Raw genomic sequence first — 11,453 nt, forward strand, 5'->3', positions numbered from 1 at the left:
TCTGTAGGAATACTCATTGCCAATTTCCTATTCCATTTCTCTGTTAAAATAGTAGCATCGCAGGTCTTGAGATCAGAAAAGAGCTTATAACCCAGACTTATGATAGATTTATCAGCATCTCTATAAATGCAGTCCCATATCTCAGATTCTGAGACTGTAGTAAGTTCTATTTTTTTCACCAAGTAATCTCTAATCTGATAGTATTTAAACCTAGCTGTTTCTGGTAGGTTGTAGCAAAGTTTCATTTTATCAAATGCCATAAAACCAAGATGGTCATATAGATCCACCAGAAGTCTAATACCAGAGTTTAAAAACATTTTACAGGCTGCGTCATGAAAAATAGTAGGAAAGCCGGGATTGCCCCATAAAGGTGTTTGACTATGAAAAAGAGATGTATTGCATTTAGCCATAATAGATCGCCATATACTCACAGTGTCCCTTATGGTCTTAAATTTAACCCTTTTAAAATAATTGGGGTCATTCATCCTATACACAAACATATTGACATCTAATCCTAGTAGAAACTTGTGAAAATATAAACATTTATCCAGAACTGCCAAACTGCAGATCCTAGTCATAAATGCTGACCAGTAGTAAAATTTGAAGTCCGGAAATAGCAATCCTCCTTGACTAAAGGGAAGTTTAAGCAGTGATACAGCACGCCGGGCTTTTTTATACCCCCATACAAAGCTGCCAATGATACCTTCTAGTCTGGTGAAAAAGGAATTATTGACCCGCAAAGGGATTGTTCGAAACAAATACAAGAATTTAGGCAGAATTTTCATTTTTATTAAATTTATTCGACCAATCATATTGATAGGAAGTTTATGCCATTTCTTAAGTTGCATGGCAGTTTCTTTTAATAAAGGTTCATAATTTAGTCCTATGATGGAATCAATGTCTGAGCATATTTTAACACCTAAGTAGGTGGCTATATTGCTAATTCCAGGGACAGGGGTAGTAGATTGGTAATTCATGACAACTTGGGTTTTGGTGGTATTAAGTTTGTAACCGGAAACTGAGCCATAAATGCCAGCTTCTATTAAAATACCTTTCATAGTCTTAGCGACATCTGGGTTAAAAACTGCGATATCGTCAGCATATACAGTGATATCTAATTTATCTAATCCATTAGAAAAAGGGCAAATTAATGTTTGACGCTGTAAAGCAATTAAAAAAGGCTCTATTGCAAGAGCAAAAAGTAATGGTGATAAAGGGCACCCTTGCCTTGTCCCTCTTTTAATGGAAAACAAAGAAGAGCATTTTCCCATATATGAAATCTTACCCATAGGATTATCATATAGAGATTGAATCCATCGTAGATGTTTTCCTTTAATACCAAATGCCTGTAATGCGGCCCACAGAAAACCCCACCCCACCCGGTCAAATGCTTTTTCAGCGTCTAATAAAATCATACCGAGTGGGGTGTGTTTAATCCGTGCCGCATCAAAAGCTGATATAGCCATGTTAATATGTGCTGTGGTGTCACGCTTAGGGATGAATCCATGTTGTTGGGGAGAGACAAGTTGGGACATATATGGAGCTAATCTAGTAGCCAGTACTTTAGCAAAGATTTTGGCATCGCTGTTAATAAGAGAGATAGGCCTGTAAGATCCCCTCTCTTGTGGTGCTTTACCGTTTTTCAAAACGAAGATAATTTGAGTTAGATTCCATGATCTGGGTGCTTGTTGCCCTTTACCAATAGCACTAATCACATCAACAAATAGTGGTAGTAATTCTTCAGTGCAGTATTTATACAGTTCCAAGGGAATAAGATCTTCCCCAACAGCTTTACCCATTGCAAGAGATTTAATTGCACCCCTAACTTCTAAAGGCGTGATCTCGGCCTCTAATTGAGCCGATTGGTCTGAATCTAAGTTATTGACTTTATTAACATCAATATAATTATTAATACAGTCATCTAAGATAACATCTTCCGGTGTATAAAGAGTTTGGTAGAAAGAAGCAAACTGTTGTAAAATTGATTTTGGATCACAAAATAATTGATTGTTGTCCCCTTTAATTTCTTTAACCATATTAATGGAGCGATCTTCCGCAACTTTGTAAGCCAATAATTTCCCACTTTTATCTCCATTTTCATACTGTTCCATATGATATTTTCTAAGTTTATTAATGCTTTTATCCCTCAGAAGGTTTTTAATTGCTGCTTTAAGCTCAATTAATTTGAAGTTTAGGTCTTCTAAGTTTAAAGCATTGTTATAAATAGCATCAGATATCTGGAGTTCAATATCCCTGATTTCATTTAACCTTTGCTGATTTATAGTTCGAAGTTCTTTATTTTGTCGCCAAATGTATTGTTGGGTAAATCCCCGTACGCTAGCTTTACATGAATCCCAGACTATCCATGGTAAACTTGATTGTCTGTTGATGTCAATGAATTCTTTTATATGCTCCCTGAGCTGATTTATAAACATGGCGTCAGAGAATAAGTAACGTGAAAAAGAGAAGGAGCGAGTAGTTTTTTCCTCAGTTGTAAGTGTAAATGTTATAGAGATCGGGTTATGATCAGACGTCACCCTTGGATATATATCCATTGAACATTTGCATTTATCAAGAATCAAGCCTGAGGCCCATATCATATCAATGCGTGAGCATACCTTATGAGCAGCAGAATAAAAAGTGTATCCAGCTATATTAGGATTTAAAGATCTCCATACATCTTTTAAAAGATGAATTGCTGCCAGATCCACAATTGCAGCTCTAGTTTTCCTCATCGTTTGAAAAGCATTTTTTCTTGTGATATCCAGTTTATAATTCATTATACAATTAAAATCTCCTAGCACAATTATCTCTCCCCTCCATCCCAGTAATTCCATATTAATTTGGTCAAAGATTATAGGCTCATCTTGATTAGAAGCATAAACTCCACATATTGTAAGTTTGAAATTTCCTAACTTTATCTGCGCTATCGCCCATCTGCCAGCTTTATCGGTTAAAGTCTTAATTATTTTACATTTCAGCCCTTTATGTTTTAAGATCGCTACTCCCCTAATAGAAGCATTAAATTCCGTGCAAACTATTGGATCAAATCCTAATTGTTTAATCAATTGTTTGTCTTTATAGGCAATATGTGTTTCAGTTAGAACTACTATTTGCGGACTATACATCCTAAGTTCCTCATAGACAAGACGGCGCTTAATTTTATTGTTTAATCCTGAAACATTCCAGGTTAAGCACTTTATTAAATGCATTCTAAATTATATATTTCCTTACCTATGTAACCAAAAAAAATAATCACAATCAGTGCCTTGTAAAACGTCGTAATTTTTTCTTTGTCATTTTTGTGTCCTTTGATGCAATTTTTACCCCAAACCATTACTTCCCTTAACCCACCCCACACTTTGATACTACCTCCCCCCACCCCGTATTTACCTGTGGATCCCCCCTTCCTGTTGACTGCCGTTCACTTGGCAGTAGGTGGGTGGAAAGAACGCTAATCGGGTCCAGGTATTTATAGTTAGTCCATACGACACAGTACTACACATATTCTCATTGCCTCTATTTTAGTTTCTCCAATGTCATATAAGCATTCAATTAATATCCTGCAAAACATTTTTGTAAGTGACGAGGAGCTAAAAAGGTATAATAAAAAAAAAAAAAAAAACCCATATCACCTCTATTACGCCAATATTTACTTCACATTAATCCTGAGTTCAATCATTTCCCAGTTTTCCAGGAGGTAATTGCTTTTTCAACCTCATCTACATCCAAAAGAAAATATGAACGGCCATTTTTTATCACTTTTAGCTTTGCAGGCTCTTGCAGATAAGCTTGAAATCCGAGTTCTTTGATCGGATCTATAAACTGTTTTAGCTTCCATCTTTTCTCTAGCGACAATTTACTTAAATCCGATCTCACAAAGAAGGTGACTGACTCAATAGTGACTGGGGTATTAGGACGTGCTTTCAAAGAGATGGCCTGTCGAAGCAGATAGTTGCCAATGTAAATCAGAATAGGTCTTGGAAATTTCCCGCTCTTATCTCTCTGGAATAAGGGTAAACGATGCGCACGCTGGATCTGTGAGTCCCAATCCCAGTCTGAGAGATCAGGAAAAGCCTTTTGAAACAAATGGGTAATGTATGCCCTCGGATCTGCCCCCTCTGCTCCTTCCGCAATACCAAATACACGAAGATTCTGCCTTCTATTCCTATTCTCCAAATCCTCCAGTTTGGCCTGCATCTGGGCTATTTGTGAGTCGTGCCTATTCAATTCTGCCTCAGAGCTTTGCGATCTCTCTTCTGTAGCAGCCACTCTCTGCTGCAATTCTTCTATGTCCTGTGACACTGCTCCCAATTTACATGCCATCTCTTGTAAAGAAATTTGAGTTCTGTTGTTGTCCTCTCTCATTTGCTGATAGTGAGTTTTGGCCTCTTGTTTCTGTTCGTTTAAGAGGTGTAAAATTGTCTGAAAAGAAGCAGTCACTTCACCCTGCGGTATCCATTCAGTTGCCCCAGTTGATGAGGATGAAGTATTGTCACCCATGTGCATTACTTGTATAGATTCACTTAGTGGGGTCCTTAAAACCTCCGGAGTAATAGCCTTAGGCATATCACACATATCACCAATTATGCTGTCACTATTGCTAGTATTGCTGCAGTCGATTAACACAGAAGCTGACGCAGTATTATCTCCGGTAAATATCAGGGTGGATGCAGAAGAGTGAGGTTGTAACTGATCCATTGTACTAGCTCCAGTGCTAGCTCCAATAACCTTTAATTTCTCAGTAAGAATAGATTGGGTAGGGCTGAGTGGAACATCCACTTTTGTTTTGTCGGTGGATACAGTGATTACATCATTGGGGCTATTACCAGATAGACGTAGAGCCATGCTTTTCACACCACCCTTAGCCTGAACCCATTGTCTGATAGGGCTGTTTTCAGCGATAGCCTTCAAGGCGTTTGTCTTCGATTTGCCCGCCATTTTAACCATCTTATTCTTACTTTTTCCCCTTGGGCTTTTTAGGTACTGTTTTGTCTTTAATCAAACATAAGGGCGTGCTACTCCCCTGTTCATTGACATCCACATATTCTTCATCTGTTTCACTTATGTCTACGTTAACATCATTTTCAATTCCTTCAGTTTCAGTAGCCTCCACAGCACAGCCTTTATCGAGGGAGAGACTAATGACATTAGTAGCAATAGTGGCGCTAGAGGAAGTTTTAGCGTTGGTGTCAGTACTGGGTGAATTCAGTATTGGAGACTGAAGTGCTTCAGGGTCGATGTGGTGGGCAGAAGTGCTGCTAGTATTGTTAATAGTGGTAGTGCTAACGGTGGGATTTAGATCAGCAATGTTCTCCGTTGCCACCACCACCGCTGAAGCTCCGTTTCCCAATAGATCTGTGTCTAAGGCCCGTACCTCAATATTAACCTGAGCTGCAGGAGCTGTGGTAACTGTAATAGCGGCATTTTGAGAATGCTTCACAGGGTCTTTTAAGTTATTCTGCTCCCCTTCCTCCACATTGCAGCATTGCCTCCCATTTGACCCTTATCAACTGCATTACCTTGATTACTTTTTTGCGCCTTTTCAACAATGTTCTCTGCTGCTGCTGCCGCTGCTGTGCCTGTTCCCCCATTTACTCCAATCTGTATCTCCTGCTCAGTGCTCTGAGCCGAGCTCTGAGCCGTGTCCACGATGATTTTCTTACTTGCTAGTATCTCGTTGATTGCAGTCACCGACAAGGAAACTGCCGAGGCTCCTGCTCTCCCGCTCGCTGTAGTATTGCGCGTTGTCCGTGTGGGAGGTTTCGGCGCCATCCTGCTGACGCTCGCTCTCTCCGGCTGGGCTGCTGCCAGTGCTATGGAGGAACGCAGACCTGGCCAGCGGATCGCTGCTGAAGCTGATGTCGATCCCAGCTTAATCCACGCTAACAGGCTTACCCAGCCCCGCCAAGACCTTGCAGTTACTCGCTGCAGTTGCGGTGTCTCATTTCCTTTAGCATCGGCGAAGAAAAATAAGCTTTGAAAACGGCTCCCGACCTGCCGTAACTTCCACATCACCCAATGTTACGGTATTACTCATATAATCGAGGTGAGGTTGCTCCGTGCTCCATGCTGTAGTTTGAATTGTATAACAGCGGTTCACGGTCAGCGCTGTATGCTGTGTCGGATCATAGCGCTCATAGCGCGGTTATTGCTTCAGACCTGGACCCGGCTCAGCGCTCCCACTCCCGGCGGTGTCAATCCGCAACATTGTGCATACTGTGCAATCTCTTACCTCATTACATTGTTTGAAGGTGTATTAGTAGATGGCTGGAATAAAGGCTGGGGTATTGAGTATTCAAAAGTAGTTTTAATTTTATCCTGTGAGGAATCAGTACTGCAATGGCCAGGGTAGAATCTGGTGTGATAGACGAAGTGCCGCTATTTGTCCTAAGGTGGACGTTTCAATATTTGCCTAAGGATGAGACATTAAATATTGGCTATGATCAGTAGGCCTAAGGCGTTTAGTATCAGTTTTATGTACAATGTTTTGTGCCCACATGGTAAAATTCATATCTCCATGTAGAGCCTTATGGTATCTGGGGCTTGGATTGCTACAAAGCTGTAGATTATGTTCTTAAAAATATGATTCAGACCTGTGTCTTCTGGAGATCCTTCGGAGCTACAGGCCTTTGTGGTATTAGTGCATCTTTGTGGTCAGGAGGGTAAAGAAGAGCATCTTTAGTTGTTGTCAATTTTTGTGCATTGAAGTTTGCATATGGTCTCCTAAAATGTAATCTTTTGTTTTCATATCCAGGTATATTTCAGTTTTTTTTTTGCTTTTGAGATGGCATACTCTGGTAAGGAGGCACAGTTCTTGAGTGGGAGCCACTTTAGAGGCAGAGCATTCAAGGTTCTGGCATTCAGAAATAATTTTTTGTAGGGTTCTCGATGGGTGGAAAGGTGGTTTCTGAGAAGTGGTGGAAGTAGTGTAATCTTTTTGCTGTTTTGATAGTGGTTTTATACATTCTGGAATTAAGTTGGGGTGTAATTTTACTGTTGGAGTAAGACTTATTCCACTCTCTTTCCATGATCTTTTATTTCACTTATTTTAGTTCCACTGGTGGTTGCTAGCTGTTGCAGTCCCTAGTGGGATAGAACGTATAGTTTCTTACCCGTTGGTGTAGTTTTGCAGCTTGAAAGCTTTCTGCATTCACTATGCTGTGCATTATTCCGCCATCTAGTGGTTGGGTCCGGAATTGTTCTATTTCTTCTTTTTTGTTTTCGTGGCCCAGGTGGGCGTCGACATACCACCATTTGGTGTCCTTCGTGACGTCGACACGCTTCCTCCAGAAGCTCCTACCTTTGGTCGCCATCTTAAGATTCTTTTTTCCGCCGTTGGTTCTGGATCGTCAGTGAAGGAGCTCAACAACTTTGGAGAGAAGAATCCACTAAAATCTACAGGAAGATCGAGAAATCACTGGAGAACATAACTGATTACAAGTCACGTAAGGGGGGGCGACGAAAGAGGAGAAAGAACATCGAGAACTTCGACGTTTCTTCAGAGAATGTGCACCCAGGGGGCTCCCTGAGCACAGTGATGGGAAAAACTCTGTCAACGCTCTTCCTCCGGAAGCTCCCACCTTTCGGATTATTTTTCTTCTGTTTTAAACGTCTTTCTCCCGTTTTAATAGTCCTCGTCCTGTCTCATCTTTCTGGGGGAGGAGGGTCTGATCGCTAGTGAATCCAGAAAGTCTTCAAGCTGCCAAAATACACCGACAGGTAAGACACTATACGTTTTGCAGCGCGAATCTTTCTGAATTCACTATGCTGTGCATAGACTTTGTAGCAGTTTGTTAGGTTTGTGGTGGCTGGGTGGAGGATGAGCACTGGATACTGAATATGTGTTGTAAGACCTTCTGTCCCACTTACGCTTCCTTGTTCATTTGAATATCTACACAGTAGTGCTTAGTGAACATGTGAGCTTGGCATATATCTTGAATAGGTGTATTTGCTAGAAACGCAATTATTGCTCCTTTCTTCCTTGTTGAGTGAGCATGTGCTGCTCCTTGTAATTGTTGAAACAAACAAACTGACTGTCAGAGGTCTGTAAAGTAAGAGGACTAAGTGTCTGAAAAGCAATGGATGGCACTATGTATAGGAAATTAATCCCATCAGCCCACCCAAATGGCGGAGCATCATCATCTGGGACTTCTCTGGATAGTCGTATGGATAGGGAGATACACTTGTTGGAATACTGTGTTAATCTCCACTTCACCGAGACCACCAGTGATGGATCCAACCATGGAATAACAGGGAGGGATAAAGTGGTGTGGGATATTTTAATTGCAGTGCAAGAAATGTGTGAACAAAAAGTGAATAATTTAAAATTGGCTACCGTGACAGCAAGAGAAACTTTAATAAGGAGCAATTAAGGTGTCAACATTAAAACAAAGTGTACGACAGTTTGAAAAAATAACTGTCCATAACTATATACCTTGTAATTGTTGCCCATCTTGTTTGTGGCAGAATTGTATGGTTTGTGTAATCCATCGTGCAATGGTATTTTTGGTAACTGGTCGTCCCAAAAAACAGCTCGCAAAAGACACAAAGAATAGTTTTGTTTTTCTGCACTCTTTTGTCCATTCTATATAGTGCATTACTGCTCTCCTGGCGTCCCGTGTGTGTAACACCTTTTCTGTGCTTGTGGATGGTTTTGGGGAAAAAAACTTGGTATTTGTATTGTCTGATTAATATGGAACCGTAACTCAACCTTTGGCATGAAATGTGGGTCCGTTCTCATTATGATCCTGTCATTGTGTATTTGTAGGTAGGGCTCTTGTAGTGTTAGCGCTTGTATTTCGCTCACTCTTCGTAGCGATGTGATAGCTACTAAGAAGGCTGCCTTTAGCGTGAGCATGTACAGTGTTGCTTTATGAATAGGCTCAAATGGTGCCTTCATCAATTGGGTTAGCAATACGTTGAGGTTCCATGCAGGAGGTGGCATTCTGTTTGGTGGTGCGATTCTCTTTCCCCCTTATAGAAATCTGTTTACTACTTGGGAGGTGAAGAAACTCTTTCCTGTTTCTCCTCTTTTGTAAGCCACTATCGCCGCTAAGTGCCCCCTTAGACATGTGTAGCTTAGTTTATTTTGTAGTAGATGTGTTAAGTATTTCAGTACTGTTGATTCCTTGGTAATTTTTCTTTGTAGTTTCTCCCTAATGCACCATTCGGAGAATCTTTTCCACTTTGCTACGTAGCACTTTCTTGTGGTAAGTCTCCTTGCCTCTCTAAGCACCGCCATTGTGCTTGCTGGTAGTTTGAGGTGTGCAAACTCTAGGTCTTCAGGAGCCATGCTGCCAGGCTGAGGCTCTCTGGCTCTGGGTGTAGTACCCTTTCGTTTTGCATCGTTAACAGGTCCTTTCTTGTGGGGAACATGTGAGCTGGTGCTTGTGCCATCTCCATAATCTGTGAGAACCAGGTTTGTCTGGCCCACTGAGGTGCTATCAGTATTAGCGTCATGTTTCTGAATCTGCATTTGTTTAGTACTCTGTGTAGCAGTGGTATTGGTATAAAAGCGTAGGCAAATGTCCCTGACCAGCTTATACATAGCGCAATTCCTAGGGACCGTTTACACAATTGTCTGGATATGAAGTTTTGGCATTATGCATTTTGGTGTGTTGCGAATAGATATTTTTGCGGAGTTCCCAATTTGTGGAATATCGTTTGGATTTCTTGTTGATTGATTTCCCATTTGTGGGATGCTGATGTCTGTCTGCTGAGTCTGTCTGCTTCCACATTGTCCTTCCCCGGTAGATGTATTGCTAGCAGGTCTATTTGTTGTGGAATTGCCCATCTCCATATTTCCTGTGCCAGCACTTATAGTGTCACCGATTGCCTCCTTGCTTGTTAATGTAGAACATGGTGGTGGTATTGTACGTTTGGATTAGTACCCTGTGCCGTACAGTTGTTTCTGAAAGGCTTTTAAAGCTAGGAACACTGTCTTTAGCTCTAGGTAGTTGATGTGCTTTATCGCATCCTGTTGTGAGCACAATCCCCTTAACCTTGAGGGTGTTTGTGTGTGCTCACCACCCCATCTGGGAGGCATCTGTTGTGATGGTCACTGTTGGAGTTGGTTGTGTGAAAGGCTTCCCTTGTGTTAGGTTCCGGTTGTTCCACCACACTCTTTCGTGCTGTATTGTTTGCGTGACAACCACTAGATATTCCCAACTCCCTGTTGCCTGTGACCATTGTTGTTGGATCCATTCTTGGAATGGCCTCATGTGTAGGCGGATATTTCTGACCAAATGTATGCATGACGCCATCATTCCCATCAGTTTGCTCACTGTCCTCACTGTCAGAGCTTGCCCCTTGTGGTGAAGACGTGTCTCCTTCAATAATGCCAACATTCTCTTTGCGCTAAGAAACACCTTGCTCTGTATGGTGTTGATCTTCGCCTCCAAGAATATTTTCACTTTTTCTGGCTCCATTGATGATTTTCGCCAATGGATTGAAAACACTAGTTGGACTATTGTTTGTATGACCTCTTCCATGTTCCGCTTGCATTTGTTGTACGAGTTTGCTTTTGCCAGCCAGTCGTTGAGGTACGGATATACATGTATTCCCTGCCACCTTAAGTGTGCTGCTACTGCTGCCAGGCATTTTGTGAAAACCCTTGGTGCGGATACGAGTCTGAATGCTATCACTGTGAAATGGTAGTGAGTCTTGTTGATCATAAACCTTAGTAGATGTTTGTGTTTGCTGTTGTCCTTTAAGTCGATAGTTGCCATGTAATCCCCTTCCTGTAACTGGGGTATTACCTCTTGGAGAGATGTCACTTTGAATCTTTGAGTTTTTATGAACTTCTTTAAGAACCTCAGATCTAGAATAGGCCGTAAGGTTTCGTCCACCTTTGGTATGAGGAACTAGGTGGAGTAGACTCCCTTGTTCCGTTCCTTGTATGGTACTATTTCTATGACCCTTTTTTTTAGACGTTCTTGTGCTTCTTGTAGCAAATGAGAACGCTCCTTTGCTAAGTGTACTCTGCCTTTACACAGTAACCGTACTGTATGAGGTTTAGTATCCATTTGTCTGAAGTGATCTTCCACCACTCCTGGAGGGAGTGTTTTATCCTGCCTCCTACTGGTGTTATGTGCTGGAGGAACTGTTGTAGGTCTTGAGTTAGTTTTTGTCTTTGTGTTACCTCTTGCTGCACCCCTAGACTGGGTGTGGTTTGGTCCTACAGCGGAGTCACTTGGATGTGGGTTGTTGACCCCCTCTCTGTCCGTTATATAAAAAGCACTACATTTACATTTACATTCCTCTGAACTGCAATGCCCCCATGGACTTAGCTTTTCTCGTTGTCCTCTTGAGTTGATTCAGTTTCTCATCAACTGGAGCGCCGAAAAGCTGTTCCCTGTTGAAAGGTGTGTTGAGTATGCTGTTTTGTACTTCATTCTTGAAGCCGAAATCCTTAGCCAGGCATGCCTCCTCTCTGTTATTCCCAGCATCAT

Source organism: Lissotriton vulgaris, chromosome 1_1 (genome assembly GCF_964263255.1).
Source record: "Lissotriton vulgaris chromosome 1_1, aLisVul1.2, whole genome shotgun sequence".
Taxonomy (NCBI): domain Eukaryota; kingdom Metazoa; phylum Chordata; class Amphibia; order Caudata; family Salamandridae; genus Lissotriton; species Lissotriton vulgaris.